At 45.4% G+C, this 27,061-nt stretch overlaps 2 non-coding genes across 2 annotated transcripts; both read left to right on the forward strand.

Annotated features, from left to right (window-relative positions):
* Nucleotides 1-3,340: 3,340 nt before the first annotated feature.
* Nucleotides 3,341-3,416, forward strand: TRNAP-AGG (transfer RNA proline (anticodon AGG)). Its single transcript has one exon. It is a non-coding gene; the product is annotated as a tRNA-Pro (tRNA).
* Nucleotides 3,417-26,603: 23,187 nt separating this feature from the next.
* On the forward strand, nt 26,604-26,734 carry LOC136309839 (small nucleolar RNA SNORA51). Its single transcript, XR_010726470.1, has one exon. It is a non-coding gene; the product is annotated as a small nucleolar RNA SNORA51 (small nucleolar RNA).
* Nucleotides 26,735-27,061: the final 327 nt, after the last annotated feature.

Below are 27,061 nucleotides of genomic sequence, written 5' to 3' on the forward strand. Positions count from 1 at the left end.
AGTCAAATCAATTCCAATGATTCTCCAAAGTTTAACTGAAATGTCAAGAAAGATTTTTACTTCTTTTCCATTGGACATAAACTAGGAAGGACCAGCACTGCTGTGCCATACATACTGTGGCCCTCCATGGCAGACATTGTCTGAAATTGAAGTCAACACAGAAGAAAAAGGGCCAAGAGATGGAGAGTGGAATTTAACTCTGATAATCCCATTCGTGTCCCTGTATCCAGCCATTGCTAAAGCTATCACGTACTTTGGGTCAAGTTTTCAGTCACTTGGCCACAAGGAGTTCTAACTAATAATGTCAAATGAAACAGAATCTCTGGGGTGAAAGCTTCAATCTGCATTGTTAACTAGGTCCTTGTGTGAATAATCATCAAGGAAATGAAGAATTGGCTGGAGAACACAGCTGGCAAACATTTTCTGTAAGGGACCAGAAAGTAAATATTTTGGGCTTCATCAGCCATAGGGTTCTCTGTTGTACCTACTCAACTGTTGTATTACAAAAGCATCCATAGATGAATGTGTGTAGCTGTGTTGTAATAAAACTTTATTTATAAAAGCAGGCACTGGGCTAGATTTGGCCCACTGGCTATAGTGCCAACCACTGCTATAGATCTAGAATCATAAAGAGAACAGTACCATACCTGAAAGGAAGGGTTGGTAGGATTCCGTGTTTTCCCAAGATCAGTGAAATCTGAAACCATTTAACAATTGAGGTAATAACAAGAACTAATATTTATTGAGGGCTTACTAAGTGCTAGATGCTGTGCTAATGAGTATATCATTTAGGATGCTTTGGTTAGCAAGAGACACAAAACCTGACTCAAAAAATAAATAAAAATTTTTAAAAAATAGCCTGACCAGGCGGTGGCACAGTGGATAGAGTGTCGAACTGGAATACGGAGGACCCAGGTTCGAGACCCCCAGGTAGCCAGCTTGAGCGCGGGCTCATCTGGTTTGAGCAAAGCTCACCAGCTTGGACCCAAGGTCGCTGGCTCGAGCAAGGGGTTACTTGGTCTGCTGAAGGCCCATAGTCAAGGCACATATAAGAAAGCAATCAGTGAACAACTAAGGTGTCGCAACAAAAAACTGATGATTGATGCTTCTCATCTCTCTCCGTTCCTGTCTGTCTGTCGCTGTCTATCCCTCTCTCTGACTCTCTCTCTCTGTCTCTGTAAAAAATAAATAAAATAAAACCTGTCTCAAACAAACTTGAATAATAGAGAAGATTTGTTATTTCATATAACAAGTAGGACTGAGTCCATTATTGGAGTTTCAGTGGCTTAGTGATATGTTCAAGGACCCAGGTTCTTTCCAATGCCTGTGCCTTCCTTAGAACTTTGACTTTGCCTTCAGGTCATTCTCTCCATTACTTGAAGTTGGCTACTGCAGTCCCAGGCCTCTCATCCAGACCAATCTTCAGAAGAAACGGATCATCACTTCCTCTGTCTGCTACTTAAGTGTGAAGAAATCTTTGCCAGAAGCCCCTCCACCTCAGCGTCTTTCCCTCTCATCTCTCATTTGTCAGAATTTGATCATATGCCCACTCTTAAACAGTAAGAGCAATGGAATTTCCAGGATTAGTTGAAACTAATCAGGAATCACCTTCCAATCTAGGCTATGTAGAGAGTGCAGAGAGGGATGTTGTGGATGTATGAATGATTGAGTGAAATCAGTGTCCTGTTAGGAAGTATAGGGGCCAGGAATAGATATTGCATAAGCAACCACAACTTATATTAGGTGATATTTTTTCATTTTTACAGATGAGAAAATAAAGTGCAGAGAGAGGAAAGTGACTTGCCCAAGATCATACAACTAATAAGTGGAAGAGACTGGATTCAGACCCAGGTCTGAGACTACCGTGCTCAAGACCTCAACCAACACACTGAAGTGCCATTGTAGAGCTGAAGATGTTTGGGAAGAACAGGATAGCTCCAAAGTTGCCTCACAATCAAGTAAAATTGAGCCAGTTATTACACCTGTGATGTGACCAGACTGCCCTAACAGGTCTGATCTTTTGCTGTGTAATAACCTCATAAGTCAGTGTGTAAAACCAAAGTAATTTATTTAGCTCACAATTATATGGATCAGCCATTTGAACTGGGCTCTGGTATCAGCTAGACTCACTCCTGCATCTTTGGTCAGCTGCCATTTAGCTAGCAGATCAACTGGGGAATGGCTGATCTAAGATGGCCTCAAGTGGGATGGCTTCCCTCTGTTCCATGTGGTCTCTCATCCTCCAGCAGAATGCCAAGAGGGAGAGAGAAATAAGCAAGGCCTTCTGAGAACTAGCTCAGATTTAGGAAAAGTTACTTTTTTTATCAGGGACTGAGCTGAAAAAAAGATGTTCTTCCTTCATTCCACAGAAAGATTGATGCTAAAGCACTTGTGCAACAACATTATGCCCCATTCCCATATTTGCTGTTTAGAGAGTGCTCAATTGTTGGCGTATTTTATGGGCAACACATCACCTAGTTTCCCAGAGGACAACGAATTCTTAACTAGAGGTGGCAAGTAATACCAAGAGATGCAACATGGATTTAGTACAGGGTTAAAAAAGCAGCACCATGGTTGATGGATTGAGACTGAGATAAGAAAACATGAGGAGAGCATGTGAAAACCAAATACTTAAACCCAAAGACAAAATTACATCAATTTGTGTCACCCCCCGCCAAAAAAAATAACATATTCCATAAGGTAATTAAGAGACCAGAACCATAGTTTCTACTATCGTGGTAAAGTAAATATAAGCTACACATTTCTTCATCAAATATTTATTGTGCCAAACTGTGTCAAACATGAAATGAATTGAATTCTTGCTCATCAAGTTGGTCTTTAAAAATATTCTTCAGAATGACTTGGATTATTTTTATAGGAACAAGAAAGTTTCCCCTAATATCAGAATTTCTTTATTTGCAAAATTTTAATAATTTAAACAGGATGGATGTTGTTTAATCCATCTGAAAATATCGATGTCTTTTTTTCTAAATTCATTCTCTGCTCTCATTAGCAACTTAAATCCATGGCTGTATGCAGGCATTTAAAACATTTTCTTAATATCTAAGGAAAAGCAGGAAGCACAAGTTGTATTTCATCATAGAAACTCATTCAGAGATTTACAGTCTTCATATGAACTTACACAGCATAAAGGTTGGCCCACAGCATTTCTGAAAGTGGAATTTGGCTTATGTGAATTCTCATAACAAAAGAGGAATTGCCAAAACAAGCAACTTTCTCTAAATACAGGTGAAATAATAGTAGTAAATATTAACAGAGAAGTTAAAAACACATGGTCTAGTGGAGTGATTCTGTTTAGAATAAAAAGGTTGTAAACCAGGCCCTGGCCGGTTGGCTCAGCGGTAGAGCGTCGGCCTAGGGTGCGGAGGACCCGGGTTCGATTCCCGGCCAGGGCACATAGGAGAAGCGCCCATTTGCTTCTCCACCCCTCCGCCGCGCCTTCCTCTCTGTCTCTCTCTTCCCCTCCCGCAGCCAAGGCTCCATTGGAGCAAAGATGGCCCAGGCGCTGGGGATGGCTCTGTGGCCTCTGCCCCAGGCGCTAGAGTGGCTCTGGTCGCAACATGGCGACACCCAGGAGGGTCGCAACATGGCGACGCCCAGGATGGGCAGAGCATCGCCCCCTGGTGGGCAGAGCATCGCCCCCTGGTGGGCGTGCCGGGTGGATCCCGGTCGGGCGCATGCGGGAGTCTGTCTGACTGTCTCTCCCTGTTTCCAGCTTCAGAAAAATGCAAAAAAAAAAAAAAAAAAGGTTGTAATCCAGCAAGAAATTTTAAACTATCTTAATAGCTAATCATACAGATCAGTTAAATAAGTTTTCATTCTATGGTACATTCCCACTATGGTCCATTAAAATAATATTGTAGAAATGTATTTATTAAATATAAGATACATAGCGTATATAATGTGTAAATATATTAGTAATATGTCTATTTCTTGACATGAGAAAAGGAGCTTTATAATACAGTATTACTGTATAAATTCATTTCTTAACAGAAACACTTCAAAAGGTAAGTAGAGGTTATTTCTGGATAATGAAGATTTCTATTTCTTATTCTTTTGTATATTTGTATTTTCCACTTCTTTCTATAATGAGCATCTGTTACATCTATTACACATAATAACACAGTAAAAAATATTGAGTTTTAGCCAGTTAAAAATATACAAATAAAAAAGAATGAAAGAAATGCACCAAATGTCAACAATGGTTGCCACTAAATCACAGCATTATATGAGATTTTCATTTTCCTCTTTTAACATTAATGTTTTTTAAATTTCCCACAAATAATATATGTTGAAATCCTATTACATATTACTAATACATATAATTTCACCCTATGTTGAATGAATAGGCAGGGGAAAAGAAATGGTTACATAGCTAGGAGAAAGGTCCCTTCAATAAACTAAAAATAAAAACTTCTACATTAGGCCCAGGCTAAGTAGCTCAGTTGGTTGGAGCATCGTCCTGACATGCTGGGGTTGCAAGTTCCACCCCCAGTCAGCGCACATACAAGAATCAACCAATGACAGCATGAATGAGTGGAACAACAAATCGATTTCTCTCTCTCTCTCCTACTTCCTCTCTCTCTAAATATAAACTTAAAAAAAAAAAACTTTTATTGGCCCTGGCTGGTTGGCTCAGTGGTAGAGCGTCGGCCTGGCATGCAGGAGTCTCGGGTTCGATTCCCAGTCAGGGCACACAGGAGAAGCGCCCATCTGCTTCTCCATCCCTCCTCCTCTCCTTCCTCTCTGTCTCTCTCTTCACCTCCCGCAGCCAAGGCTTCATTGGAGCAAAGTTGGCCCGTGTGCTAAGGATGGCTCTGTGGCCTCTGCTTCAGGCACTAGAATGGCTCTGGTTGCAACAAAGCGACGCCCCAGATGGTCAGAGCATCGCCCCCTGGTGGGCGTGCCGGATGGATCCCGGTCAGGCGCATGTGGTGGCCTGACTGCCTCCCCGTTTCCAACTTCGGAAAAATACAAAAAAAAACAAAACACTTTTATTATCATCAACTGCTATAGATTTTTTCTTCAGAAATGTCTGATGGTCAATAGGAGGATTCTTAAATAAACTGATAAAGGTATAATTTGCAAATACCAGTGACACCTTTATATTGGTCCAAATGTTGGTAGTATCCTTGACTCAATACTGCCCCCTTCTTGTGATCATAACATCTTTCTCTGAAACAAGGACAGTCTTATGCCAAATTTAAGGAACTGGAGCTTGAGAGGGGTTCCTTGGGTAACTTGAGTTCAAAGAGTCCATTGCTCAAGTACAACTTGAGGGAGACGTGAACCAACAACAGCCCCTGAGGAAATTACTTCAGGACCCTAGCTGACAATAGGCTCAGCATGAGTCATTCTAGTGACATGGACTTTTAGCTGAATTCAAAGCAGGATTCTATTGGGAATGAGGATCATGATGGTCCCCCTCTATGTGCAGCCCATCAGCTTACACCAGCAATTTTCAACCAGTGTGCCACAAGAATTTTTAAACATGCAATAACTGACTATTTAGTTTGGAACACTGACCTCTTTTCACTTAGATTGTCAAATTATAAAAATGACAACAGCGAACACAACAATAGCCATCTGGTATGAATGCACTGTCTTACCCATAAATATATAGGTCATACAGTGTGCCCGTAAAGTCATGGTGCACTTTTGACCGGTCACAGGAAAGCAACAAAAGATGATAGAAATGTGAAACCTGCACCAAATAAAAGGCAAACCCTCCCAGTTTCTGTAGGAATGATGTGGCAGCATGTGCGCATGTGCAGATGATGATGTAACACCATGTATACAGGCCCTGGCTGGTTGGCTCAGTGGTAGAGCATCGGCCTGGCATGCAGGAGTCCCGGGTTCGATTCCTGGCCAGGGCACACAGGAGAAGCATCCGTCTGCTTCTCCACCCCTCCCCCTCTCCTTCCTCTCTGTCTCTCTCTTCCCCTCCCGCAGCCAAGGCTCCATTGGAGCAAAGTTGGCCCGGGCGCTGGGGATGGCTCTATGGCCTCTGCCTCAGGTGCTAGAATGGCTCTGGTTGCAGCGGAGCAACACCCCAGATGGGCAGAGCATTGCCCCCTGGTGGGCATGCTGGGTAAATCCCGGTCGGGCGCATGCAGGAGTCTGACTGCCTCCCCATTTCCAGCTTCAGAAAAATACAAAAAAAAAAAAAAACCCCAAAAAACCACCGTGTATACAGCGGAGCAGCCCACAGCCATGCCAGTTGAGATGTGGATGGTACAGAGGAAAGTTCAGTGTGTTCTGTGGCTCGCTAAATTCGAATCCATGACCAAAGTGCAACGTGAATATCGGTACATTTATAATGAAGCACCACCACATAGGAATAACATTACTTGGTGGGATAAGAAGTTGAAGGAAACCGGCAGTTTGGTGGAGAAACCCCATTCTGGTAGGCCATCAGTCTGTGATGAGTCTATAAAGGCTATACGGGATAGCTACCTAAGGAGCCCTAAAAAATCTGTGCATGAGCCCACAACGAACTGCACTGAATAGGTATGAAACTAGCAGAGTTTTCCTTTTATTTGGTGCAGATTTCACATTTCTATCATCTTTTGTTGCTTTCCTGTGACCGGTCAAAAGTGCACCATGACTTTATGGACACACTGTATAATAGGGCCCTGGCCAGGTAGCTTAATTGGTTAGCATCATCCAGATATGCCAGAGTTGTGGGTTCAATCCCCAATCAGGGCACATACAAGAATCAAACAATAAATGCATAAACAGAACAACAAATGAATGTTTCTCTCTCCATCCCTTTCTCTCTAAAATCAATTTTTAAAAAATTTAAAGAAAGAGTGTAGGTCATATAATAGAGTAGCAATCTATAATGAATATTCTTGCTTATAAATCCCTGGTTATTTTATTAGAATAAGAGCCCAGAATTGGGGTCAAAGGGCATGGACTTTTTCAGAAAAGTAAGTCTCTCCATTTCCCTGCATGTCCATCAGCTTTTCTTATCCTGATTGCTGACAGTGGACTGGAAAATTATCTGGACACACAGATATTCTTGGAATTAATTATTTTTTAATGAATACATACTAAGTTTCTTCCATACTGGGTTGCTTATTCGAATATGCTACCTTTTCACCCATCAATCTGGGTAATTTATATTTTCCCAGAAAAATTTTCCACTTCATTAAGAATTGCAGATGTGCCTGACCAGGTGGTGGCGCAGTGGATAGAGCGTCGGACTGGGATGCAGAGGACCTGGGTTCGAGATCCCGAGGTCACCAGCTTGAGCACGGGCTCATCTGGTTTGAGCAAAAAACCCAACAGCTTGAACCCTAGATCACTGGCTCCAGCAAGGGGTTACTCGGTCTGCTGAAGGCCCGTGGTCAAGGCACATATGAGAAAGCAACCAATGAACAACTAAGGTGTTGCAACACACAATAAAAAACTAATGATTGATGCTTCTCATCTCTCTCCGTTTCTGTCTGTCTATCCCTCTCTCTAACTCACTCTGTCTCTGTAAAAAATAAATAAATAAATAAATAAACAAACAAACAAGAATTGCAGATGTACTAGAATAGTGCTGAACATAATATGTTATTAATTTCTTCCTAACTGATATATTATCTTCCTCATTTCTAATTCTAGTTACTGTGGGTTCCCCACCCCCCATTTTTAGCTTAATTAGATCACCAGATTATTTTAATATTGCAAAGAATCAGCCCTTTAATTTATTAATTCAACCTTATTTCTGTCTTATTTATTTTTATTACTTAAAATTCATAAAGAACTTAAATTGATAAGAAGAAAAACATTAACCCAAGACATTAATGGGTTAAGATGATAAAATTAATGTACTTGCACATACAGTTTATTAAAGAAAAAAAATTAAATATCCCCCAAAATAAAAAATTATTTAAATATTAAAATATTTCTCAATAATTGAATTAGAAAACAATAACAATAGATAACCTCATATGAGTCAGGGTTTCATTGAACTCATTGCCTTTTGCCTAACCAGGCAGTGGTACAGTGGGTAGAGTGTCAGACTGGGACATGGAGGACCCAGGTTCAAGACCCTGAGGGCGCTGGCTTGAGCGTGGGCTCGAGTGTGGGCTCATCTGGTTTGAGCAAGATTCACCAGCTTGAGCCCAAGGTTGCTGACTTGAGCAAGGGGTCATTTGGTCTGCTGTAGCCTCCTGGTCAAGGCACATATGAGAAAGCAGTCAATGAACTACTAAGGTGCTGCAACAAGGATTTGATGCTTCTCATCTCTCCCTTCCTGTCTGTCTGTCCCTATCTGTCCCTCTCTGTCTCTATCACAAAAAACAAACAAATAAAAAACATCAAACTCATTGCCTTTTTTTATAATAGCCTTATTGATATAATTCACATACCACATTATTTATCTATTTATTTATTTGTTTATGTATTTTTTTAGAGAGAGATAGAGGGACATGAATATCAAGCTGTTATTGTATGTGCTCTAGCCAGGGATCGAACTGGCAACCTCTGCACTTGGAACAATGCTCCAACCAACCAAGTTATTCAGCCAGGGTTTAATTTTTTTTTAATTGATTGATTTTTAGAGAGACAGAGAGAGAAAGGGAGAGAGAGGGGAGAGGGAAGGGAAACATTCATTTGTTGTTCCAATTAGTTGTGTATTCACTGGTTGCTTCCCATGTGTGCCCAGACTGGAGATTGAACCATCAACTGTGGCATTTTGGGACGATGTTCCAAAACTAACTAACTGGCCAGGGCTTCACTGGCAACATTTAAATGATAGTTTCTTTGCCCTGGCCAGTTGGCTCAGCGGTAGAGCGTCGGCCTGGCGTGCAGGAGTCCCGGGTTCGATTCCCGGCAAGGGCACACAGGAGAGGCGCCCATCTGCTTCTCCATCCCTCCCCCTCTCCTTCCTCTCTGCCTCTCTCTTCCCCTCCCACAGCCAAGGCTCCATTGGAGCAAAGATGGCCTGGGCGCTGGGGATGGCTCTGTGGCCTCTGCCTCAGGCGCTAGAATGGCTCTGGATGCAACAGAGCGACGCCCCAGAGGGGCAGAACATCGCCCCCTGGTGGGCATGCCGAGTGGATCCCCGTCGGGCGCATGCGGGAGTCTGTCTGACTGCCTCCCCGTTTCCAGCTTCGGAAAAATGAAAAAAATAAATAAATAAATAAATGATAGTTTCTTCTAGTTAAAAAAAAATACTGGGTGTAGGCATCCTACTTCATTTCATCCCTCTTTCCCCACTACATTTTAAAATCATATCAGGAATACCTTAAAGATTATGTCAAAATATTGGGGGAAATGCTTCTGATGCAAATGGCAAGTGAAAAAGGAATGAATGATAAAAACTTTATGCAAACTGAGAATGATCACATTCTGAAAACATGCATAGCAAAGAATCACATGAGCAGTACACCAGAAGGATAATAGTGGTTTTGCTGGGATGAGAGACAAGAGAGTCACCCTACTGCTTTTCTTCTGAATTCTCTGTTACGTAGTGATAGAAGTACATTTTTCAAATTTATTTTTTAATAATGGCATTTTGTCCACATAGGTTTTTCTCCTCTGCCTCTGAAGAACTCACTAATATGATAGTAAAGAAATGAAAAGATTATAAACCTACACACACAAAAAAAGGAAAGGAAAAGATCTCTTATTTGAAAAGGAATTCCAATACGTTTTGGGAGAGAGCATGCACATGGGGGAGTGGTACCAGACACCACGGAGCTGTGAACAAACCAGAAGACACTGGGTGGGGTGGTGATTAAAGTAAAGCATGTCACTGTGGACAGGACTCCAGACTCCTCTCCTGGGAGACATCCCTGACTCACTGTGTGCCCTCAAGCCAAGACACTTAGAAGCACTAGCCTCTTCTCCCAAATGAACAAGGAACACTGTGTTTAACATCTCTAGCTTCCCTTGGTGCCGCGGGGAGGTTAATTACTGTCTGAGAAGGGATGTGAGCTGGTGAAATAAAAGATCCAATAGGCAGGAAGAGGATGATTACCAGTAAAGTAACCCTTTAAATCCTGTGATCCTCTCATGCGCCCAGATCAGCACTCAGGTTTCTGGCTGGCTAGCTGCAGGTGCAGTCTAATGCAGGTTTGGCTAAATGCTCACATCACTGTAAGTACAGGGTGGGGTGGCCAACTGAAGATATGAACAGGTGTCAGACTCCCGGCCCAGGCATACCCTTGGGCAGCTACTTCCTACAGAGCTAGTGACATGTCCTCCTTGGTCCCCCATTCAATACCTTGATTCATCTCCAGATCTGAAGCCTTGTCTTAAACTCTCACCCAGAGCCCCTCAGTGCCCTGCCTTGCTCCTACTTATCAAGACAAGTCCAGTCTCCATGTACTGGGAGCTCCAATGCCCTAGAGTTGCTGCTCAGAATGCAATGGTCTTGTCAAGAAAAAGAAATGTGGTATAATTTAATAATCTCCAATAAATTGATGGTGTTGGCAGTTACGTTGACTCAGGAGAGACACAGACACACACATACACACCTACTTTCAAGAACTTTGCTGGTGAGTTTGGATACAATCTCTTTTCTATAGCTTGGAAACCAAATAGGGCTAAAACTATTCAGCTATTCATTCCATCAGTTGTCTTCATTCTTTCTTAGAGAGAATGAATTTTGCAGCCCAGAAATGTAGCTTTAAAAACCACGATAATCATTTATTGAAAATCCGCTCTGGGCCCTGGCTGGTCAGCTCAGCAGTACAGTGTCAGCCCAGTATGTGGAAGTCCTGGGTTCGATTCTCAGTCAGGGTACACAGGAGAAGCAACCATCTGCTTCTTGGCCCCTCCCCCTCCCCTTCTCTCTCTCTCTCTCTCTCTCTCTCATTTCCTCCTGCAGCCATGGCTCAAATGAGCAAGTTGGACCCAGGTACTGAGGATGCCTCCATGGCCTCTCTTCAAGTGCCAAAAATAGCTCAGTTGCCGAGTAACGAATCAGTGGGCCCAGATGGTCAGAGCATCAGCCTCAGACAGTGGTTGCCAAATGGATCCTGATTGGGGCACATGCAGAAATCTGTCTCTCTGCCTCCCTGCCTCTCATTTGATTAAAAAAAAAAAGAAAAGAAAATCCACTCTGTAGGTCAGTCCCTGCCCTAGACCCAATGAAAAAAACAAACACAACTCCTACCTGAGAGGTAGCTAGACTATTCATACTCCTCTTAAAGATCTAAGTGTTCTTTTTTCAATAAAATCAGGAACTGTCTATTGGCTGCTATTATACTGCATTCATTCATCAAGTAAATATTTACTGAGCACCTACTAGGTGCCAGGTCCTAATTCAAGCACTGAAGATACAACAGTGAACAAAGTATCTATGTTCATTGAGCTTAGATTCCAGTAAGAGAAACAGGCAATAAATAAATGAACAAATAAACCCACAATAATGTAAATCAGTAAAAAGTGCTTAGGAAGAATAAAGAGGATAAGGGGCAGGAGCGGTAGAGGATGTTATCTCACATAGGTTCATCAGGGGAGATGGCCCTGAAAAAGAAAGTTCAAGCAGGGACTTGAATTAGACAAGGGAGAGGGCTGCAGGGATATATGGGAATAGATGGAGTTGTCAGTGTAAAATCCTCAAGGGAGGAACAACCAACATTGGTATGTTGGAGAGCAGTAATGAGAAAATTGTCGTAAGAGTGGAGTGAGCAAAGCTGGGGTGCAGCTAGAAATGGGGGTTGGGGAGAGGAAGTGCTATTACCATGCAGGGCCTTTTAAAGAAGGGCCCTGTGTAAGCTTCTTGTGGAAATATAACACATGTAGGGGAAAGTATGCCCATCATAAATGTACAACTCAATGAATTTTTACCAACTGGACCCACCTGTTTAAACGACCATCACAAATGAGCTCTAGAACATTGCCAGCAACCCTGAAGCCTCTCTCCTGCCTCCTCTGTCATTACCCCCCCCCCCCAAGGATAACTACTATTTCTCTTCTCTTTTTTTTTTTTATTTTTTATTTTTGTATTTTTCTGAAGTGAGAAGCTGGGAGGCAGAGAGACAGATTCCTGCATGTGCCTGACCAGGATTCACCCTGAATGCCCACCAGAGGGTGATGCTCAGCCCATCTGGGCCGTTACGCTGTTGCAACGGGAGTCATTCTAGTGCCTGAGGCAGAGGCCATGGAGCCATCCTCAGCGCCCAGGGCCAACTTTTGCTCCAATGGAGCCTTGGCTGCGGGAGGAAAAGAGAGAGATAGAGAAGAAGGAGAGGGGGAAGGGTGAAGAAGCAGATTGGCACCTCTCCTGTGTGTCCTGGCCAGGAACCAAACCCCGGACTTCCACAGGCTAGGTCGACGCTCTACTGCTGAGCTAGCCAGCCAGGGCCAGATAACTACTATTTTGAAGTCTATTAATATCAATTAATTTTACCACTTTTGAACTTCATGCAAACAGAATCATACAGTATTATCCTTTGGTGTCTGGCTTTATTCATTTTATGTTATGTTTGTGAGATTTCTTTATGTCATTGTGTATAATCTCAGTTGGTTTGTTTTTTACTGTGTAGCATTGCACAATATAAATAAATCACAATTTATCTCTTCATTCTACCACTGATGACCATTTGGGTTGTTTTAAATTTGGGTGCTATTTCAAATAATACTGCTATTTCAAATAATACTGCTATGAGTATTCTCATCTGTGACTTAGGAACACATAAGTATGCATTTCAGTTGAGTAGATATTCAGGAATGGGATCACTGGGTATATACATCTTGCTTCAGTAGACACTACCAAACTGTTTGGGGACTTTGCTTTTTAATCTGAGTGGAAAGGGAAATGATTAAAGATTAAAGTAGAGAGGTCACTTAATATGGCTTACTTCTTTAAAAAAAGATCAAATGCTAGAAAAAAAATTAATTATATATATTTTTTTAATTTATTTTTATTATTTAGTGAGAGGAGGGGAGGCAAAGAGAGACTCTCACATGTGCCCTGAACTGGATCCACCCAGCATGCCCACTAGGGTGCGATGCTCAGCCCATCTGGGGCTCTTGCTTTGTTGTAACCAGAGCCATTTTTTTAGTGCCTGAGGAACTATCCTCAGCGCCTGGGGCCAACCCACTGTAATGAAGCCTTGGCTGCAGGAGGGGAGGAGATGAGAGAGAGAGAGAGAAAAAAAGAGAGGGAGAAAAAAGTGAGGGGGGAGGGGTGAAAAGGCAGATAGGTGCTTCATCTGTGTGCCCTGACCAGGAATCAAACCTGGGACATCCACACGCCAGGCCAATGCTCTACCACTGAGCCAACCAGCCAGGACCTTAATTATATATTTTTTAATTTTTAAAATTTATTTATTGCCTGATCAGGCGGTGGCACAGTAGCTAGAGCATCAGGCTGAGATGCAGAGGACCCAGATTCGAAGCCCTGAGTTCACCGGCTTAAGCACAGGCTCACCACTTTGAGCATGGGGTTGCTGGCTTGAGCATAGGATCATAGACATGACCCCATGGTCGCTGGCTTGAAGCCCAAGGTCACTGACTTGAGCAAGGGGTCACTCACTGTGCTGTAAACCCCCAGTCAAGGCACATGAGAAAGCAATCAATGAACAACTATGATGCTGACAAAAAATTGATGCTTCTCTTCTCTCTCCCATCTTGTCTGTGCGTTCCTATCTGTCCCTGTCTCTGTCACACACACACAAAATTATTTATTGATTTGAGAGAGAGCCATCATTTATTTTTATGCATTTATTGGTTGATTCTTGTATGTGCCCTGACCAGGGATCTAACCTGCAACCTTTGGAATCTTGGGATAATGCTCTAATCAACTGAGCTACCTGGCCAGGGAAGAAGATTACTTTTTTTTTTTTTTTTTTGTATTTTTCTGAAGCTGGAAATGGGGAGGCAGTCAGACAGACTCCCACATGCGCCCAACCGGGATCCACCCGGCATGCCCACCAGGGGGTGATGCTCTGCCTCTCTGGGGCATGGCTCTGTCACAATCAGAGCCATTCTAGCGCCTGAGGCAGAGGCCACAGAGCCATCCTTAGCGCCTGGGCCAACTTTGTTCCAATGGAGCCTTGGCTGCGGGAGGGGAAGAGAGAGACAGAGAGGAAGGAGAGGAGGAGGGGTGGAGAAGCAAATGGGCGCTTCTCCTGTGTGCCCTGGCCGGGAATTGAACCCGGGACTCCTGCGCACCAGGCCGACGCTCTACCACTGAGCCAACCGGCCAGGGCCAAGATTACATTTTTTTAAATGTTCACCATGTGAAATAAAACCCAAGCTCACCAGTGCCAGCATGAAAAGCATGACTTCAAACATATCTCTTGCCGAGACCTCTGCTCTGAACCACAGATCCATGTCTCCAAAGCCTACTTGACCATTCTATGTGTACATCTAGTGGGCGTCTTGAATTTTCTACAGCCAAAACCAAGCTCCTGATATTCTGCCATGGGCCAGCTACTCTGACAAAGTTCCCCATCTTAATTAATGGTAGCACCATTCTTCCATTTAGTTGGCCTGAAAACGTTGGTGTTATTAGTGTTACCTTTGTTTCTTTGTGTGTGTGTTTTGTTTGTTTGTTTTAGTGACAGAGACAGAAAGACAGAGAGAGGGACAGATAGGGACAGACAGACAAGAAGGGAAAGAGATGAGAAGCATCAGTTCTTCATTGTAGCACCTTAGTTGTTCATTGACTGCTTTCTTATATGTGCCTTGACTGGGGGACTATAGCAAAGTTAGGGACCCCTTGCTCAAGCTAGTGACCGTGGGGTCATGTCTATGATCCTATGCTCAAGGCAGTGATCCTGCACTCAATCTGGTGAGAGCCTAGCTCAAACCAGATAAGCCCGTTCTCAAGCCTGCAACCTCAGTGTTTCAAACCTGGATCCTCTGCATCCCAATCCGACACTATATCCATTGCACCACCGCCTGGTCAGGCTTTTTGTGTTTGTTTGTTTTTTCACACCTCAAAGCCTGTCTATCAGCAGATCCTATGAGCTCTATCTCCAGAATATTTTGGAACCACTGGTCACTACACTCCCTGCACCTACCTTACTACACCACCACTATCTCACCCCTAGACTATTACAGTCTCCTCCTAAGTGGTCTCCTGGCTTTCACATCCTACCCTTACCTACTTCAGCTACTATCCATGCAGTTTCTCAAGAGATCCTGTTGAAACATAAATTAGATCCTGCTGCTTCTCTATTAAAAAATCTCCTGTGGCTTTCATATCACAGGATAAACACCAAAGTCCATACCATCACTCACAGTGTGATATGGCTCTTTTTAACTTTTCAATTTAACTCTCCTCTCTTCACTCTTCTCCAATGACACTAGCCTATCTCTTGTTCACCAAACAGTCCAGGCATGCTTCCATTGCAGGGCCTTTGCACCTGCTGTGCCACTGCCTAGAGTGCTCTTGCCCCCACTGCTTGCTCCCTTGCTTCCTTCAAGTCTTTTTTTTTTTTTTTTTTACAGAGACAGAGAGAGAGTCAGAGAGAGGGATAGACAGGGACAGACAGACAGGAACAGAGAGATGAGAAGCATCAATCATTAGTTTTTCATTGCGCATTGCGACACCTTAGTTGTTCATTGATTGCTTTCTCATTTGTGCCTTGACTGTGGGGCTTCAGCAGACTGAGTAACCCCTTGCTCGAGCCAGTGACCTTGGGTCCAAGCCGGTGAGCTTTTGCTCAAACCAGATGAGCCCGCGCTCAAGCTGGCGACCTCGGGGTCTCAAACCTGGGTCCTCGGCATCCCAGTCTGATGCTCTATCCCCTGCGCCACCGCGTGGTCAGGCTCCTTCAAGTCTTAACTCAAAATTCCCTTCCACTGCAAGGACATCTCCAGCCACCTTGTTTAATGTTTCACGCCTCCCTCCATACTCAACATTTTCTATTTGTTTCCTCAGCTTTGTTTTCCCAGCTTAGCATTTATTGCTGAATGTTTTATATTTTTATCTTCTTTATCAGCTGTCCCTACCAGTGAACGTAATGACTGTGAGGACATTGTTTTTTGTTTTGTTTTTCTCCATAGCCCAGCATCTAGAATAGGGCTTGGCACGTAGTAGGTACAATAAATATTTATTGTATGAATGAATGAACGGATGGATGGATCCTTGCCCTAGATTCTTTACTCATTACCTGTGCCTGAGAAACAGTGGTTTCTGAGCACCTCCAGTGAGTACGAGCTGCCAATAGAAACATGTTCCTTCTATACTCTCCTTTCCTGGCGTGCAGGGACCTGGGAAAAGCAGAGATGCTGATTGATATCTCTGACTGGGAAGGAAGATGGGATTAGGTACTAGAAATTAACGGAAGGATGTCTCCGCCCGTCTGCTCCCAGCAGCAGAGGCTGCGATCGGCCTGGCAAATAGCCTGCTCCCAGAAACAGGATGTGTCCGGAGAGGAAGTGACTACAGACATAGTTCAGAGGGAAAATACCCTGTGCCTGAGACAGAACACTTGAGGCTAGTCATTCTGGAGCCTTCCAAGGGTCCATTCCTGGGGGATGAGTAAATTCCGCCGCACGCTCCCATGGTGACTCAGTCTGTATCTTGGGGAATTTGCAGCCCATCCCTAAGACAGAGCAAACAGGTGTTTCCTCCTGTGGGTTCTCAGCTTGGGTGACCAGAAGTTGATGGGGAGAGGATGCCATGCCAAGCCCACGGCCAGCTCAGGTGGGCTGTGGAATTAACCTGCTTCTGTCCAGCACCTGCCTGGCATGATGCGACTGAGGAAGTAAGTACTTGCCAAGGCAGCAGGTCTTGGTGCCATGTTCGCCACTGCCCAGAGGCACACTCAGAGACAGAGAAGACCTATGTTTAAGGGGCCACAGGGACTATCAATGAGGGCTGCTTCTAGCAGGTCCTCTGACCAATCTTGACTTCCTTGATTTGAGGTCAGAAGTTAGCTGGCTTAGAAAGCCATTGCCTGGAGCTTTCTAGGAAGCCAGCTGTCAGTACCTTCCCCACAAGTGAGCAAGAGAGCACGCTTGGCCTGACCGAACCCTGGGACCTCATGCTCAGGCACTGCAGCAGAGCGATCTCTCAGCTTGACTGAAGTTATCAAGCCTTAAAATTCAGGGAGGCCTTGGCCTGAAAGTCTCATTTTGCAACCAGTATAGAGTGAAATAGTTCCTATACACTCTTCATAGTAGTTCTGCCTTGGTGGGCTTTAAAATTTGGACTGTGCCTTTTAGCCAAGAGGCATGAATGTCATAAAACACATACCAGGAAACTTTTGATGAAAAACAACTTGGCTGTTTAAGAAAAGAACCACAAACCCCGTGCTCAGCACAATAATGGCAGATGCATCACTTTAAGTTCCCAGAAGAACAGAAAAAGCAAGAGAACCCTCCCAACACTCTGCGTGACCACAGAAAGCTCCAGACAATCTCTGGGCCTTGTGTTTCTGGTGAAATGCAGTGAGCAGCTAGCTCAAAGCTGGGAAGGTTATTTATGAGCATTACAATTATTATAATAAAAGCTGCAGAACTTTTGTTCTTCCTCTCTGAAAACCGAAACAAGCACATTTAAGCTTGTTTATGATAAGAGGTTAAAGATAGCAGGAGGTGTCTTCCAAGTAGGCTGCTTCTAACTTCTTTACTGACAGAAAAGAGCTCATGGTATAAACTATTCTGCAGCCGCTTTTTTTTTTTCTTTTTTATTTTCCTTAAGCAGCTGATGGTGAGCTCATATACGTATTGATGTGTATTTATCTACATCCTTCTATGCGTTTCCTACAAACTAGGAAACTAAGGGACCTTCCTCAATAGAAGAGATGGCATCATCTTGGGATGGCCTGGAGGTGGGTGGTCCCATCCAATCTGCTAAATGCTCTGCTATACCTTCCCACACAGCAGCTCATCACATCAGCCCTTTCTCATGTCAAGCAGAAACTTGTCCATCTTTGCCTGAGCCCCTTTTCTGGGTGACAGTCCGGAAGGTGGGAAGGGTACCTCCTCTTGGTTGTCTAGAGCTCCCTGCTCTTGCAACTTCCCCTCACCCTGCTCCACCCTCACTTTTTTTCCTTTCTAGAAGCTGGAAATGGAAGGCAAAGCAACCATCTCCCTGGCAGAGTGAACAACCCTCCTGGTTTGCCAGAAAGTGAGCGGGTTTTCTTGGGATGTGTTGATTTTGAGTTTTAAAACCAAGATAGTCCCAGGAGGGTTGGTCACTGTATTCCCAAAATTGCAGGGCTAAAGGGATATAGTCAATCCTGACTAAGTTGTCAGAGATCCCCTTCTCACAGATCCACCAAGGAATCAGGTTGGAAGTTTCTGGAAGGCACACTCAAAACTTCTCCTTGGCCTGACCTGTGGTGGCGTAGTGGATCAAGCATCGACCTGGAATGCTGAGGTCACCGGTTCAAAACCCTGGCCTTGCCTGGTCAGGGCACATATGGGAGTTGATGTTTCCTGCTCCTCCCTCCCTTTTCTTTCTCTGTGTCTCTCTTCTCTAAAATGAATAAATAAAAATAATTTTAAAAAACTAAAAAACTTCTCCTTGGCCTGACCAGGCGGTGACGTAGTGGATAGAGCGTCGGACTGGGATGCAAAGGACCCAGGTTCGAGACCCCAAAGTTGCCAGCTTGAGGACAGGCTCATCTGGTTTGAGCAAAGCTCACCAGCGTGGACCCAAGGTCACTGGCTTGAGCAAGGGGTTACTCGGTCTTCTGTAGCCCCATGGTCAAGGAACATATGAGAAAGCAATCAATGAACAACTAAGGTGTCGCAACGAAAAACTGATGATTGATGCTTCTCATCTCTCCGTTCCTGTCTGTCTGTCCCTATCTAACCCTCTCTCTGACTCTCTCTCTGTCTCTGTAAAAAAATAATAATAATAAAATTTAAAAATTAAAAAACATTTGTAAACAAAAACAAACTTCTCCTTGACTGAGCCTGCTTAGGCCTACCTGGAAACAACGGCCAGGAGAGGGGATGGTTGCCTGGGACACAGAGAACATCCACCAGGAAGGCGGTCAGCTCCGGTTGCTGACCACTTCCCACTCTGCACAGACATCACATGTTTGAAGCCTGACACAACTCCTCAGATTCTCCAATTTGTCACCAAATGAAGTGGCTCCCAGGCCCTTCCCCGTCCCGGTCTGTGGGATCAGGCACCTGGGAGAGCACCTGAAGCTTTTCCTCCCACCTGAGTGTTAATGTCCCCAAAGGGCAGGAGCTGGGAACCAGACAAACGTGTGAAGAGGAGCCACTAACACAGAACGCTGTCCCTGTGGGAGACCAGCAAAGTCAGAGGCCAGGATGAACTTATAATTAAGCATGTAGCTTGGGAACACTTTCAAATAACACTCTATAGATTTTGAATTCAGCCTCCCCGCACTTTTCCAGGTGAAATACCTCCATGTTTAAACCAATGGGTCTAATTATTAATTAGGAGAATATGCAATAAACATATGACTTTCCCTGTGCTTCCAGACTTTCTGGATATTCTGTGGTGCATTTTTTTTATTTGTATTTTTGACAGAGACAGAGAGAGTCAGAGAAAAGGACAGATAGGGACAGACAGACAGGAAGGGAGAGAGATGAGAAGCATCAGTTTTTCGTTGTGGCACCTTAGTTGTTCATTGATTGCTTTCTCATATGTGCCTTGACCGGAGGGCTACAGCAGAGCGAGTGACCCTTTGCTCAAGCCAACAACCTTAGGCTCAAGCTGGTGAGCCCAGGTTTAAGCTGGCAACCTTGGGCATCAAGCTGGCAACCTTGGGGTTTTGAACCTGGGTCCTCCACGTCCCAGTCTGATGCTCTACCCACTGCACCACCACCTGGTCAGGCCTATGGTGCATTTTTTTTTTAATTTTATTTATTCATTTTTGGAGAGGAGAGAGAGAGGGAGAGAGAGAAACAGAGAGAGAGAAGGGGGGAGGAGCTGGAAGCATCAACTCCCACACGTGCCCTGACCAGGCAAGCCCAGGGTTTCAAACCGGCGACCTCAGCATTTCCAGGTCGACGCTTTATCCACTGCGCCACCACAGGTCAGGCTATGGTGCATTTATTGTACTTTTTTCAGCTTAACAATTGGACTCAATAATTTCAATTCAAAGGTACTTCCCCTGAAAACATAATGAGCTTATTTGAAAATGTAAATAACATGAACTTTAAAAAACTAAATGATTGTGGCCCTGGCTGGTTGGCTCAGTGGTAGAGCGTCAGCCTGGCGTGCAGGAGTCCCGGGTTTGATTCCCGGCCAGGGCACACAGGAGAAGCGCCCATCTGCTTCTCCACCCCTCCCCCTCTCCTTCCTCTCTGTCTCTCTCTTCCCTTCCCGCAGCCAAGGCTCCATTGGAGCAAAGTTGGCCTGGGCGCTGAGGATGGCTCCATGGCCTCTGCCTCAGGTGCTAGAATGGCTCTGGTTGCAACAGAGCAACGCCCCAGAGGGGCAGAGCATCGCCCCCTGGTGGGCATGCCAGGTGGATCCCGGTCGGGTGCATGTGGGAGTCTGTCTGACTGCCTCCCCGTTTCCAACTAAAGAAAAAAGAAAAAGAAAAAAAAGAAAAAAACCTATATGATTGCATAAATAAATAAATGGAAAATGAAAGATAAACCTCCCATGCAGAATTCCAAATAATTTATGTAGGTACTCCACACTCAAGGGGGGGGGGGGGAGCAGAATTCCCTGGTCCTTAAGCCTGGTTGTGCACTATGACTTTCTTACAAAGAATACAGTCTGGAAAGGGAGAAGAAAGAGCAACTTTACAGTGCAGAAACCTGACAAACACAGCCTCAGCCAGGCGATTGCAGGAGTTTGTCCTGTGTGTCCTGACTGTGCTGGCCTGCTTTAGAACTGGGGTGTGGGGTAGCCTGCTGAGACACAAATATTTGGAAACTGAGTTCCAATCCCACCTCTGTGTGTCCTTGGGGCAGTCACTCAACCTCACTGAGCTCTTAGTTTCCTCATCTGTAAGTGCCAAGAGGATCAGAATGTGGTGACATATGTCTGCTCCAAGGAGCCAGCGTGGAGGTCAGGGAACAGCTCAACAGAGGGTCATGCTGTCATCATCCCTAAGCCCAAGTAGTTCCCCTCAGCCTCCCCTATTCATCCAGCTGTTCACTCATTCTCCACCAATGTCAGCAAGGTCAAGGGCCTTTCAGACCCTCTTGGTCAATTTGGTTAGGAGGTGGTTTGCACAAAGCTGTGTTTGTTAACTTGAAGGACCCAGAGGGCACACTTTATAGAACACAATGTTCATGCCAGAGTCTCAAACCACAAACCCCAAGAATCTGAATGCTGAGACACTGAGGAAGTCTAAAGGGTTCTCTCATCTTCAGAGACCCAGCCCAGCTCACGGGAATGGCATGCATCAAAAGGCAGGAAGTCCTGACAAGTCTGTCCCATCAAGCCACCAGACACTGGTTACCTTTATGTGGCTGCACAAGAGGTTGAGTTCTCAGGAAGGGGTGAGGTGATCTGAGACCTTCAGAACTGGGATGAAACTCATGCTGAGAAGCGAGGCCACCACAGGAAACTAGGCTCCCCCTGCAGAAAGAGGGACTCAGAGTTGGGGCCTCAGCTCCCTTATGGGATGAGTGGCATTTTGTTCCCTGTTTCCTCCCCTCTCTGTTTTCCTTTCTTTCTTTTTTTCCCCATACATTCTCTAAGGCAGTCTTAAACACGTATTGCAAACTCCAAAAACAAGCACCCCACCCCCAAGAAACACAAAGAGTGGGTAGCCTTCCGACAAGATCGTATATACCAAAACCAGTGCTGGCTGTCACTCTTCCTCCATTGGCTGTGCCTCACCAATGGCTTGGTGACCCAGGGCACCAGCTCCCTGTCCTGGGCTTCCCCAGGGGTAAGAGAAAAAGTAGAGGAGGGGAAGCAGATGGCCACACTGAAGAGATGGCCTGGCAGGTCACGAAGTTGGACTTAGACACGATTGCCCATGGGGACTTCTGTGCAGCTGATGGCCCTGTGATGACAGAAAGAGAGAGAGACTCTCTTAATGGGCTAAAGGAGCATCTTTGTAGAAGGAGGGACAAGAAATAACGGGTTGGTCAGGGAGACCAACTGGCCTCCTGAAATCAGCTATAGGCAAAACATGCCAGTGATTACTTAAGTCCTGCTTATGACAGAAGCAACCCAGGAAGTACTAGTGAAGAAAGAATGGGACAGCGAGAACAGGAGGAGGAGGAAAGACAGGCAGAGACGGAGACTAAAAGCAACCCTCCAGGCAGAGAGCAGCAATGTGCAGCTTCTGTTTTCTAAAGCCGGGCTCTGGGCCACTGAACACCAGACTGAGTTATCATAGCTCCTTAGATCCTCACAGGCACTTTACAAATAAGAAAACCAAGAAGGCCCTGGCCGGTTGGCTCAGTGGTAGAGCATCAGCCTGGCGTGCAGAAGTCCCAGGTTCGATTCCTGGCCAGGGCACACAGGAGAGGAGCCCATCTGCTTCTCCACCCCTACCCCTCTCCTTCCTCTCTGTCTCTCTCTTCCCCTCCCACAGCCAAGGCTCCATTGGAGCAAAGATGGCCCGGGCGCTGGGGATGGCTCCTTGGCCTCTGCCCCAGGCGCTAGAGTGGCTCTGGTCGCGGCGGAGCGACGCCCCGGAGGGGCAGAGCATCACCCCCTGGTGGGCAGAGCGTCGCCCCCTGGTGGGTGTGCCGGGTGGATCCCGGTCGGGCGCATGCGGGAGTCTGTCTGACTGTCTCTCCCCGTTTCCAGCTTCAGAAAAATACAAAAAAAGAAAGAAAAAAAAAAAGAAAAAAAAAGAAAACCAAGACCCAGGAGGTTAAATTCTTCCCACTGGGACCACAGTTCAGCTGAATCAGATTGAACCTAAGACTGTCCGACTCCAATGTCCAGGCTCATCAGTAATTGCCCCAGGCTGCAGGTTGCCTGATTAGGGCCCACCCCTGACTCATGGCTACTTTTCTCTCTTCTCTTCTCTTCTCTTTTGTATTTTTCTAAAGTTAGAAGTAGGGAGACAGAGACAGACTCCCACATGCACCTGACCGGGACCCATCCGGCATGCCCACCACGGGGCGATGCTCTTCCCATCTGGGGCATTGCTCTGCTGCAACCAGAGCCATTCTAGTGTCTGAGGCAGAGAGGCCATGGAGCTATCCTCAGCACCCAGGCCAACTTTGCTCCAATGGAGCCTTGGCTGCAGGAGGGAAAGAGAGAGATAGAGAGAAAGGAGAGGGAGAAGGGTAGAGAAGCAGATGGGCGCTTCTCCTGTGTGCCCTGGCTGGGAATTGAACCCAGGACTTCCACATGCCTGGCCAATGCTTTACCACCGAGGCAATCAGCCAGGGCCTCATGGCTACTTTTCATTGTTTGTTATTTTTACAATAATCATGTAAAAGAAAGGCTACAGGCAGGGAGTTTGAACACATCGTTTCTTCTCACATTTTATGAATTATAACAGAGTCATAACTGCCACATCTAGGGGCAAATGGGGGACAGTGAGACTAAGAGGATGATCTTCCCGGCTCTTCCCGCAGCTTGGGGAGGCCTGGCCTGGTGAGTGTCTCCCCCCATAAGCAGCCTGGCTTATTAGCCCATCATCCCACACAAAGTATGATTATCTGTGTGTACCATGATGTGCAAAAGTTGGGTTTATAAGACTGACTTTATAAGACTACAGCTAGATGGCATAGAGGTCTGGAGAAAGAATAGGAAAACATTCCCAGGGTATTGTATGGGGGCAGAAAATGGATACTGAGGACAAGAACATTAGTCAACTCTCACAAAAACAAAGAATCATCACTATAGGACATTTCTCCCAATACTAATTGCAACTGGGGAAACCCTTTTTTTTTAGTTAGCTAGAAAATAACAACAGAAATTTTAAATCCTAAACAATATATTTGCCATGTGAACTCATCAGGGAAGAAAAAATAAAATGGTCGAGTAAGGTTTATCTCAGGAATTCAAGAATTGTTCAACATCAAAACTATAACGATAATAAGAATAGCCTCGGCCCTGGCCGGTTAGCTAAGTGGTAGAGTGTCCGCCTGGCGTGCAGGAGTCCGGGGTTTGATTCCCTACCAAGGCACACAGGAGAAACGCCCATCTGCTTCTCCACCCCTCCCCCTCTCCTTCCTCTCTGTCTCTCTCTTCCCCTCCCGCAGCCAAGGCTCCATTGGAGCAGGGATGGCCTGGGCGCTGGGGATGGCTCTATGGCAGCGGTTCTCAACCTGTGGGTCGCGACCCCCGTGGGGGTCTAACGACCAAAACACAGGGGTCGCCTAAAGCCATTGGAAATACATATTTTATTTTAAAATGTATTGTGGCCCTGGCCGGTTGGTTCAGTGGTAGAGCGTCGGAAGTCCCAGCATGCGGAAGTCCCGGGTTTGATTCTCGGCCAAGGCACACAGGAGAGGCGCCCATCTGCTTCTCCACCCCTCCCCCTCTCCTTCCTCTCTGTCTCTCTCTTCCCCTCCCGCAGCGAGGCTCCATTGGAGCAAAAGATGGCCCGGGCACTGGGGATGGCTCCTTGGCCTCTGCCCCAGGCGCTAGAGTGGCTCTGGTTGCAACAGAGCGACGCCCCGGATGGGCAGAGCATCGCCCCCTGGTGGGCATACTGGGTGGATCCTGGTTGGGCGCATGCGGGAGTCTGTCTGACTACCTCCCCGTTTCCAGCTTCAGAAAAATACAAAAATTAAAAAAAAATTTTTTTAAATGTATTGTATAATAAATATGTATTTTCCGATGGCTTTAGGCGACCCCTGTGTTTTGGTCGTTTGACCCCCGCCGGGGTCGCAACCCACAGGTTGAGAACCGCTGTGCTAGGAGTTGGTACCAGGGGTGGCCCAATATGAAGGGCAGCCCCTCAGAAGAGAATCCTGTGATTAGATGCCTTATATCATTGAGGGGAGCCGTGGTAACCTCCTTGAAGGAAGTAATGGGCATGGATTGGGTCATGGGTCATCAATGGCATCTGGTGGCATAATAATCACTCAGCTTATTAGGGGTAGCATGGGATAAAGGGCAGATAGAGAATAAGGCACTAGGACTTGGAGTGACTTGAGCACTTAGATACCATGGCAATAATGGTCATTATAGAACATTATAAATATGGAGTCACTTGGCTTCTACTGACATCACTAGAGAGAATACATAGGAAAAATTGAAAGCTGTGAATTTTACACTAAGAGTACAGTGGACAGTGAGAGACTTGGTGGCAGCTATGAAGGGGCCTCATCTCCTGTCCTTGCAGACTACATATGGCTGAAGAATGAGCCCATGGCTTCGCTGTACATGTACCAGAATTACGGTAGAATGCTCAGGGAAGGGCACAGTGGAGAAGTGGTGGAACCCTGAGACTTACAGGGGGAGCATCTGGGAAGCAGCAGACAAGACTAAGAAGTTCAAAGTCTCAAATCCTTGCCACGAACAAGCACAGTAAGTAATTCTAGGTCCTGAGTGGGAACAACACGGAATTAAGAAAATAGGCTTAAAAAAATAAAGGAAGGGGTCAGGAGGGCTATGCAATGCTGCTGGCAAGAACAGAGCACGATCCAAGACCGCTTCTTGCTTTATTTATAGGGCAAAGTGAGGCCATTAGCAAATCAGAGATCTCTGATCACGTTTCCAAGGCAACCCAAGAATTTTACCAAGTGCAGAAAACTCCTAGCATACATAACATCTAAACTTCACACAAAACAAAGGATAGAAGAAACTTGCCTCCAGTTTTTCCAGGGAACATGGGGTAGTGTAAACAATCCAGCACCACAGCTTAACAGCCTTTTGCAACCTAATCAGGCAAGTGAGGTGGGGGGTTGGGCAGACTGTCAGCTTATAGCCAATTCCCCACACCTCTGTCCCCCAAAAATCTAAACTGTAAAAACACTGTTGGCTTTTTGGTCCCCAACAAACCCCCTTGAACCTCCCTTGTCATTTCAAGTCATTCTTCCCTGAGGGAGCCATCTATCCCTGCCAAAGAGCCCTTCAGTGACTACAACTAGGGCAGCTGCTTCACAAGAGGGATATCAAATCTCCTCCTCAACCCTCCAAGCCCAAAAGGCGAGTTCGGTCCCAACAGAGCACAAGCCCTGCTCCAGAAGGAGATGGCCTCTATACGGAACGAGTTGCAGGACCTTGCCAATTTAAATCAAAAGTCTTAGGAACATGTATGAGAATGGAGCCCAAGGAAGGTAAATTCAAGGCTTGATTGGGCTGAATTTAATGACATAGATATACTTACCCAGATTTGAGCATTGGAGTTTGGCATGAATAATCCTCTACAATGAAGGAGACTAATTCTAATTCAGACTAGATTTAATAGTGACCTAAAGTTAATGAGGTTGACATGCTGAAAATTCTTTGGCATGCTGAGTGTAGAGGAAGCAGTCTAAAAGTTCAAAGAAACAGGAATGTCTAAGTGTATTAATTATATGTGACCTCTCAGCCATGCCTGACCATGTCTCCCTTCCCCACTGAAGGCCTAGAAGATAGTTCCTTTACCAAGACCTGCATCCTTGAGGACCCAGGTTCGAGACCCCGAGGTCACCAGCTTGAGCGCGAGCTCATCTGGTTTGAGCAAAAGCCCACCAGCTTGGACCCAAGGTCGCTGGCTCGAGCAAGGGGCTACTCAGTCTGCTGAAGGCCCGTGGTCAAGGCACATATGAGAGAGCAATCAATGAACAACTAAGGTGTTGCAACGCGCAATGAAAAACTAATGATTGGCCTCCCAGTGCTTACCGCAGGCTGTGTTCTTACACTGACTGTACAGAAAGAGGAGGCAGAGTAAACCCACCCATCTACACCTCAGCCCTGACCCTTTGCCTGGTCTGTATTGTGAATGGGGGGACATGGGGGGCAAAAAAAGAAAGAAAAACTAATGATTGATGCTTCTCATCTCTCCGTTCCTGTCTGTCTGTCCCTGTCTATCCCTCTCTCTGACTCACTCTCTGTCTCTGTAAAAAAAATAAATAAAAGACCTGCATCCTTCATAAGCTCTATGGTGACTCACTGTCCACTAGAAATTAGGTCAGAAATACTACAACAAAATGGGAGTCCTTGATCTCAATGAAAATAACCAAATTCCAGAAAGGTAGAGGTCAAGGGGGTGTTTGTCAGACAGCACATGGTACAATTAGACAGCAGAGAGTAGTGTAATCAGATTATACTGAGGGTCTGTCA

This window comes from Saccopteryx bilineata, chromosome 6 (assembly GCF_036850765.1).
Source record: "Saccopteryx bilineata isolate mSacBil1 chromosome 6, mSacBil1_pri_phased_curated, whole genome shotgun sequence".
In the NCBI taxonomy this organism is placed as follows: domain Eukaryota; kingdom Metazoa; phylum Chordata; class Mammalia; order Chiroptera; family Emballonuridae; genus Saccopteryx; species Saccopteryx bilineata.